Consider the following 8,835-nt stretch of genomic DNA (forward strand, 5'->3'; position numbering starts at 1 on the left):
AGAGCAAAGTATGCAACTCAATAATTTTTTTATATCTTTCATATAAATAAAAAAAAATTAGGTCAATTGCGCAAATGTTTATTTTATATTTTGATGAATCTAAGTATATATTCTTTTTATAAATTCTTTTTTTATGAATTAAATTAATACCGATATGTGAAATATAAAAGATTATTGCAGATAATCTTAATCTTAGATCTCAGATATTTAAATTGTATTATAAGACAACATTTAATAATTTTATTACATCTATTCAAAAAGATATAAAAGTTAATGAATTAATAACAATTCTTACTATCCAATTTTGTTTAGAAATAAATTTATCTATTATATTATTATTGCATGTGATTTTGATTTTTATATAAATCGTAATTGTCTTTTTTTTTAGAAAATTATTTATTTTAAACACATTCCATTTATTAAAACTAGTTATAGTATAATTTATTTAAAAAACATCTTATTTAAACATTTAACATTTAACATGAACAATTATATAATATTATGTAATGCTTCTGTATATAATAAAATAGTATATAATAATAATTGTAATAATATTAAATGGTATATAATAATAATTGTAAATTTCCGTTGAAATTTGATGATACAGTAATTCTTCTTATATAGAGACAGATCAAAAGATATTAGCGATGCTGCGTATTTTGGTTTACGCTCGCGGCGCGGTTTTGTGTCATATGATCTAATACGCGCCGCAAATCGACTTCGATAATTCAAAAGTAACCGAAACGTAATCGGAATATCGGATCTTTAAAGTAAAAGTAACTTAAGAAAACAATATGCTTTTGTAGAGATCCGACATTCCGATTACGTTTCGGTTACTCATGAACTCAAAGAAGTTCATTTGACGGCGCGTATAAACATCTGCGATATGCTCATGAAACGTGAAGAAAACGATCCTTTTTTTAAACGAATGATAACTGGTGATGAGAAGTGGATTGTTTACAACAATGTGCAACGCAAACGGTCTTGGTCCCGACGTGATGATTCGCCTCAAACGACTTCAAAAGCAGAACTTCATCAGAGGAAGGTTATGCTCTCAGTGTGGTGGGATTGGAAGGGTGTGGTGTTTTTTGAGCTCCTACCAAGGAACCGAACAATCAATTCGGATGTGTACTGTCGGAAATTGAACAGTTTGAACGAATCTATCATCCAGAAACGTCCAGAGCTCGTCAATCGTAAAGGAGTTGTGTTCCATCACGACAACGCGAGACCACACACATCTTTGACGACCCGTCAAAAATTATTGGAGCTTGGGTGGGATGTGTTGCCCCACCCAGCATACTCGCCTGACCTTGTGCCGTCAGACTTCCACTTGTTTCGCTCTCTTCAAAACTCTTTGTGTGGAATAACGTTAAATTCAGATGAGGCGGTAAATCAGCATCTTGTTCAGTTTTTCGCCAATAAAGACAAGTCCTTCTACGAACGGGGAATTATGAAGCTCACCGAAAGATGGCAAAAGGTCATCGAACAAAACGGAAAATATATCATTGATTGATCTTTGTTCTTTATATAAGTAAATGACTTTGAAAAACATACAAAAAATACGCAATGACTTTTTACTCAACCCAATATGTCAAAAGAAATAGGACTAATACAACCGCATGCTTTATATACCCTGGTTGTGAATAATCGCTTTAATATCAAATGCACTTTGCTTGATAAGACAATCGGATTAACCTCGGAAATAGATAAAGATCTCTCGAAAACTATTCTTGGATGTTAGTATTGCCAATTTATCAAAGACAACTTCACTTTCATCGAAGAACCAGAGCATAATATAATAGATGTTATATTCGATAGAAATGAATTCGACAATCTTATAGAGACGAAACAGTATGCAAGAACGGAAAAACGCAAGTTACCTTTTAGACAATACCAAGTATTACAGGCAGGAAAATGGCAAGATGCAATTATAACAAAATTATGGGAAGCATGTAAATTGCAATGTGGATATCAATTTAAAAGAAATAAAATTTTCAATAATACTTTAACAATATGTGGAAAGTGTAATTGCGGTAGCACTATAAATGGAATCGCGAAAAACATTACAGATAGTGAAACTATTATAATTAAACGCACAATAACAAAAGGAACAGGCAATTGCAGTAAAAGATATTTACGAAATCCTATATGTCTTGAGATATAGGTGAACAATTATATAAATACAATGAAGGTGCTATGATTTATAGAACTAAAACAGCTGCAAAAATAATGTCACCGAGCGATCCGGAACCTCCTCATTTGTACAAACAACAAGCTCTCTGTGATGCAGTATATGAATATTCAGATTCAAAAATTTTTGATAAGAATCCGATTATATCGTTGTCTATAGCAAAACGCACTATATTAACAAATATTATTCACAATATAGGAATGGATCCTTTTTATATAATATATTGGTTAAAATATCAGCTTGATATTTATAGACAATACACATTTACGGAACCCGCGTCTATAGCTATTGATGCTACTGGCAGCATTATTAAGAAAATAATTTATCACGATAAATCGCGATCAAAACATATATTTCTTTATACTTGCGTGGTTTCCAACATTGCAAATTCAACATGCATTTCTCATAGAAGAACAATTCAGTAAAATGGTTAAAGAACATTTTCTTTTGGGCGGCGCAAATAAATGTTCCAGAACAAATTGTATTGGTGTAGATACAACTGCTTCACCTCAAGCAGGTATAATGAATATTTTTTAAATATATTTATTTATATTGTAATATATATGATACTTAGTAGAGAGAGATCCGAACAGATAAATGTAATGCAATAATGTAAGAATATGTATCGCTAAAATGAAAACACAGTAACAAATGTTTATAATAAGTATTAGAAAGAGAATAATATTATTTTATCTGTTAAACAATCTCATCTATATGCATTTTATTATGTTTTATATTTTATTTATGATATAATCTTATTTCGCAGGTCATTTCATAATATGCGAATTATATGATATTAAAAATATTAATAAAACTATACGACTTTCTGACATACCAACTACTCTAAAATGTAGTTTTATGTCTCAACCATATCGCTTAAGAGGAGTGGTTAATCTATTGTAAGATCTTCTGGAACACGTAGTTCTGATCCAAAAACAATAGGACACTTTACTGCTATTTGCCAGAAAGAAGAGATAATTCCTGGATACAGTACGATGATTTAAAAGAAACAGAAATTACTGTATCATCAAATTTCAACGGAAATCTACAATTATTATTATATACTATTTAATATTATATACAGAAGCATTATATAATATTATATAATTGTTCATGTTAAATGTTAAATGTTTAAATAAGATGTTTTTTAAATAAATTATACTATAACCAGTTTTAATAAATGAAATGTGTTTAAAATAAATAATTCTCTCAAAAAAAAAAGACAATTACGATTTATATAAAAATCACATGCAATAATAATATAATAGATAAATTTATTTCTAAACAAAATTGGATCGTAAGAATTGTTATTAATTCATTAACTTTTATGTCCTTTTGAATAGATGTAAGAAAATAATTAAAATAATGTTGTCTTATAATACAATTTAAATATCTGAGATCTAAGATTAAGATTATCTGCATTAATCTTTTATATTTCACATATCGGTATTAATTTAATTCATAAAAAAAGAATTTATAAAAAGAATATATACTAAGATTCATCAAAATATAAACTAAACATTTACGCAATTGACCTATTTTTTTTTTTTTTTTATTTATATGAAAGATATGAAAAAATTATTGAGTTGCATACTTTGGTCTATCAAAAAATTAATTCAGACATAATATATAAATTTATTATTTTATAATTATAATGTATAATTTTATCATATAGAAATATAATAGTAGTTCTTGCAAAAAAAGTTACAATACAATAATCAAAATGCACGTACCGGAAAAATGTGAGGTGGTTTTATTGTAAAGGGGTTGTAGCTCAATAATCGAAATTCGCGTATTTTACGAGCTCATAAATTGATAAACAATATTTAATTGGAAAATAATTAATTTCGTTCATTTTAAGTATAGTTATCTCTTGTGCCGGGGAGATGTGGGGTGGTTTTATTGTAAAAGGATTGTAGCTCAATAATCGAAATTCACGTATTTTACGAGCTCATAAATCGATAAACAATATTTAGTCGGAAAATAATTAATTTCTTTGATTTTGAGTATAGTTCTCTCTTGTGCCGGGAAGACGTAGGGTGATTTTATGGGTTAAGGGGATGAGCTCAAAAATTAAAACTATATTAGCTTAAAACCTCATAAATAGCTCCTAATTCTGCCGCATAGATTGATTGAATATTTTTATTTTTAAGTGGTGGGGGGGCTGAGTCGATATCGACTCAGCCCCCCCACCATAAATATTAAATTCCTTTGTAGTGCAACGAGCTCAAAATTTTTAATTTGCGGGATATGAAAGCTCATAAATAGCTCATAATTGTACGCTATTTGTTTTTTTATTTTTGTTAGGTGGGGGGGCTAGCTCTATAGGGGTAGTTAGAACATGATGCGAGCGTTCCATGGAACCGTTAGACTGCGGATAATAAGCGCTTGTGCGATACTGTTTGATCTTAAAGTAGCTTGCTATGGTCTTCATGAGAGATGTGAAAAAGGTGGGAGCTTGGTCAGTTAACAGGGCTCTAGGAGCTCCATATACACAAATAAAGTCTTTTATAAAAGCTTCTGCGATAGAGAGAGAGTCAGCATTTTGAATAGGAGAAGCGACACAGTCTTTGATTAGAAGGTCTTGGATTGTAAGGATATAGGAGTTGTTTCGACTAGTAGTTGGCAAAGGTCCTACTACATCTCAATGGATATTTTATCAAATGCGGCTCCAGGAGTATCTGTTATTAGCATTGGTTGTTTAGTTTTTACCCTAGTTAGTTTTTTAATCTGACAGTTTCTACAGTTTTTAATATATTCTTATATGTCCTTTTTCATAGTTGACCAATAGTAATTTTGTCTAATTCTATTATAAGTTTTTGTTATTCCTTTGTGTCCTCCAATTTTGGTCGCATGCTTCTCATAGATAATATTTTGTCTTTTATGCAGGTCAGGATTTCGTATTAAGGATTTGCAAATTGTTATAGTTATAGGCAAGTCTAATAGGAATCTCTTGAGGTTCTTGTACATAAAAATCCAGGGAATTGAGTCATATAGATCGTTTTGTGCTATACTGATGGTTTTTAGATTTAATTCGGTTATGGCATCGCGTAATGACCGAATGCAATTTAAGATATCATTCTGTTCGATAGGGGTTCTATCATCTTGTTTTATTGGAATGTTTATCAGAAGTTTTCCGTTATTTAGATTAGTAATACGTACTCTAGTAAACGTAAGTTCCTCGTAATTTGGATGTTTGTTTTCTTTGTGATAATTTTTAGCTCCCTTATCGAAAGGAGCTCCGTTAAGAGTGGTGAATATAAAGTGATGATCTCTCCTAGGGAGTAAAGAGTCGCGTGTTTCGTTAATTTTAAAGGGGTTTTCATCGTCCGATGATTTAGGTTGGGGAGATGCAGATTCGGCATCATCTATTTCGCTTCCGAATTTCTCGTTCGTGATCGTGGACTCGTCTTCATCCGACTCTACTGTTGAATCATTTACTTCTCTATCTGAATTTATTGTATCAGGGAATTGGAGTTGTTCATTACTAATTATTGCAGGAGAGGTTAATAAGGCATCTTCCGTCATATTTCTAATTATTATTTGTTGCTGAGGATTTATAAGCGTGTTTCCATTGGATGAGAAAGTAATGGATGGTCTAGATTGTTGGGTAGCCGTTTGGTATGAAAAAAGGGATTCGTTAGAGCTTTCGTTCACAGTTGTTAAAGGGAGCAGAGAAACATCAGAAGTCGGCGGGTTTCGAGAGAGAGCGTCTGCTACCACATTAATTTTCCCTGCTTGGTAATTGATTACATAATCATATTCGGAAAGCTTTAACCTCCATTTCCAGAGTCTTGAGCTGGGGTCCTTTATCGAAAGCAGCCAGACCAAGGGTTTGTGGTCTGTCAGTATAGTGAATCGCCTGCCGTACAGTGTCACGTCTCAGTGTTCGAAGTTAATAAAAAAAATTATTAATTTGAATTACTAATGCTAAGTAATCTCTTAAAACGTGACTATATCAATTGAAATAATAGTAGTAGTGAGTCTGTGTTTAATCTAGAGTTTAAGTATTTAAAATCAAATAAAATGATTATTTCTTAAGATGTTTTGTTTCTTTTTCGGTCACCCTGCATTCACCGGGTCTACCGGGGACCAGAAAACTTATAACTTGTTGCTGTTAAATCGGTATTACCTTGACTCACCAAATTTTTGTATCTAAATATGTGCTGTATGATATTCTCTAAACACACTGGATTTCCTCCTACGGATGGTCTTCCGAAGGCTCCAAAGAATTTACTGCGTCTGCCGACTACAGTGGACGACGGCCGATCGAGGATGTAGGAATAGCCGGTCGTTAAATAATTACGAATCGTTGCAATATAAAAAGAATCACTTTATTTTATACTCAACGTTAAATTTATATTATTATTACAGTCGCTATGCTAGCGGCTGGTAAACTCCGTTTCAGAGTATATCTAAGAGTCTTAAAGACTTGTACAGAAGTTTGACGACGCGTAACGCCGGATTACTGACGCTTGACAAAGGTATTCGGAGCTCGAAAGTAGTAAACGTGTTAACAGTTTGCCGTCGCGAATAGTAATGCTGGACGTCGGGCTCGCACTGAGCTCCTCCGGTCTTCAGGTGTTGGTGGGAGAGATGCTGCAGTGGGATCGCCTCTTTGTAGATGGTGGGATATTCTTCCTATGTTTTGCCTTAGGCTTCCTGATACTGGTGGGAGATCCATGGGCGGGAGCAATGGCAAGTGGAAGCGCCGCTGGTAGGGATCTCTGTGCGAGAAGGACAGCTATATCGTAGCCTCGCAACATTCCAACTTGTTTGTCCGGCTTAATCTTATCGAGCGGGCGGATAAGAATATCGATCGACGGCTAGTCCGCATACCATGCACAGTTTAAGGCTCTTATAAAACTCTTATAATGCTATAGTGAATAAAATATTATTTCCTATACTCCTAGCTTCTTATTATTAAACGCATTATTAATAATGAAAAACGCCACGTTATATAGGATTCGTGTGCGCGTAGTGTAGAGTATATAAATGCGTATGAAGATTCTTAATGCTACTGAATAAAAGATATAGAATAATATAAAGTTAAATATTATGGTGTGCATATAAATGTATATGTACTTAAAATTATTATATTAAAGCGTGTACCAATGTCCCATTTTGCTATGTTTATACGGGACGCGCATTTGTTAGTTAATAACGTTACATTTGCATTGTTCACTGTTTCATTCTTTTTGCGTGTATCTCCTTATTGAATTTAATGCTTTAGAAGTTACTTTCGTTTATTATAAGTTATCGTTTATTAAAAGATCTTTCGTATATTCGTATATATATATAGTATATATATATATATATATATATATATATATATATGTTATAATTTTGAAGCGTTCGAATTGCTTAACTAGCTGTGCAATCTTAATTGCAAATATAAATTATTAATTATTCTTATGGTCTATATTGGATAGTTATTTCTGCGTCACCCGCTGGCGTGCTTGAGCGTTTTCTATATACGGGGTGATTCGCAAATACAAGTATTACGTTTACGAGTTAGATCTTTGCCTTGAACGAATAATTTTCTCTGGTTTTTTACTTCTTTCACCTCCTATGGGTGTACTAACAATAAATATATTGTTTAAATAAATTTAGACGTGCGGCTAGGACGTCACACCGTCATTCCCTATAATATGCCCTAAGTAAGCCACTTCGTGTCTTAAGAATTGGCACTTGTCAGGCTGTAGTTGGAGATTTGCTTCTTTTAATCTTTGCATTAATTCTTTGATTTTTACATCGTGTTCTTCTAAGGATCTCGCGTAAACAACTATATCGTCTAGGTAAACGAATAGCTCGTTTCCTTGCAACCCGGTGAGCACGTTGTCCATCAAGTTGAAATGTTGCGGGCGCGTTCTTGAGACCAAAGGGCACCCGCTGGTATTCATAATGACCATATGGCGTGGAGAAAACTGTCTTCTCCTTTTTTTTTTGTAACGGAGGGGAAATGACTTTACGCATACCCCGCCTCGATGGGGTTCGAGGCGGGGTTATGTGGGACTACCCCCGGCCTAAACAAACGGCCGGGGACTACCCACTAAAACCTCTCCGGGTGGCCTATCTCGGGCGTTTCAGGGGGCCTCTCTGGAAACTGGCGTATGCACTACATCAGAGAGACCCCCCGCCCACGGGCCGTGCCCGCTGGGGGAGCGGTTTCTGTCTCCCCCAGTGTCCCCGTTGTTGATGGGGACATCATCCTATCTTGGCGAGAGGGGGACCACGGCCCCTCTCGCCGCCATCCCGGTGTTATTCCCGGGGAGGGCGTGGTCGGGCCCAGGTACCCCACCTGGGTTCCGACCACCGGGCCCAGTTCGGGGTGAGACGTCCGCGACGAAATAGCGGACGTCCCCCCGAGTTGTCCGGGCCCCGCGCATTCGCTGGGGGAGGTCGATGGGGACGGTTGCGACCCCGTCCCATCCCCCTGCGTGCGCCACCCCTTTGCTGGGGTGGGTTTCTGGGATGCCCGGGGGCTTGTGCTGCCCCGGCTCCCGTCGGCCCACCCCCGGGGGCCCGTCGGGCGCGATTGCGGCCCCCCGGGTGTTCTCCGGAAAGCCGCTCTCGCTCCCTTTCGGCCTCCTTCTGGAGCATAACTGCTTCACAGAAGGAGGAGACCGCCCTCCAGGACTCCT

This window comes from Polyergus mexicanus, unplaced genomic scaffold (genome assembly GCF_030449975.1).
Source record: "Polyergus mexicanus isolate NDT 795.1 unplaced genomic scaffold, iyPolMexi1.0 SCAF_7, whole genome shotgun sequence".
Classification (NCBI taxonomy): domain Eukaryota; kingdom Metazoa; phylum Arthropoda; class Insecta; order Hymenoptera; family Formicidae; genus Polyergus; species Polyergus mexicanus.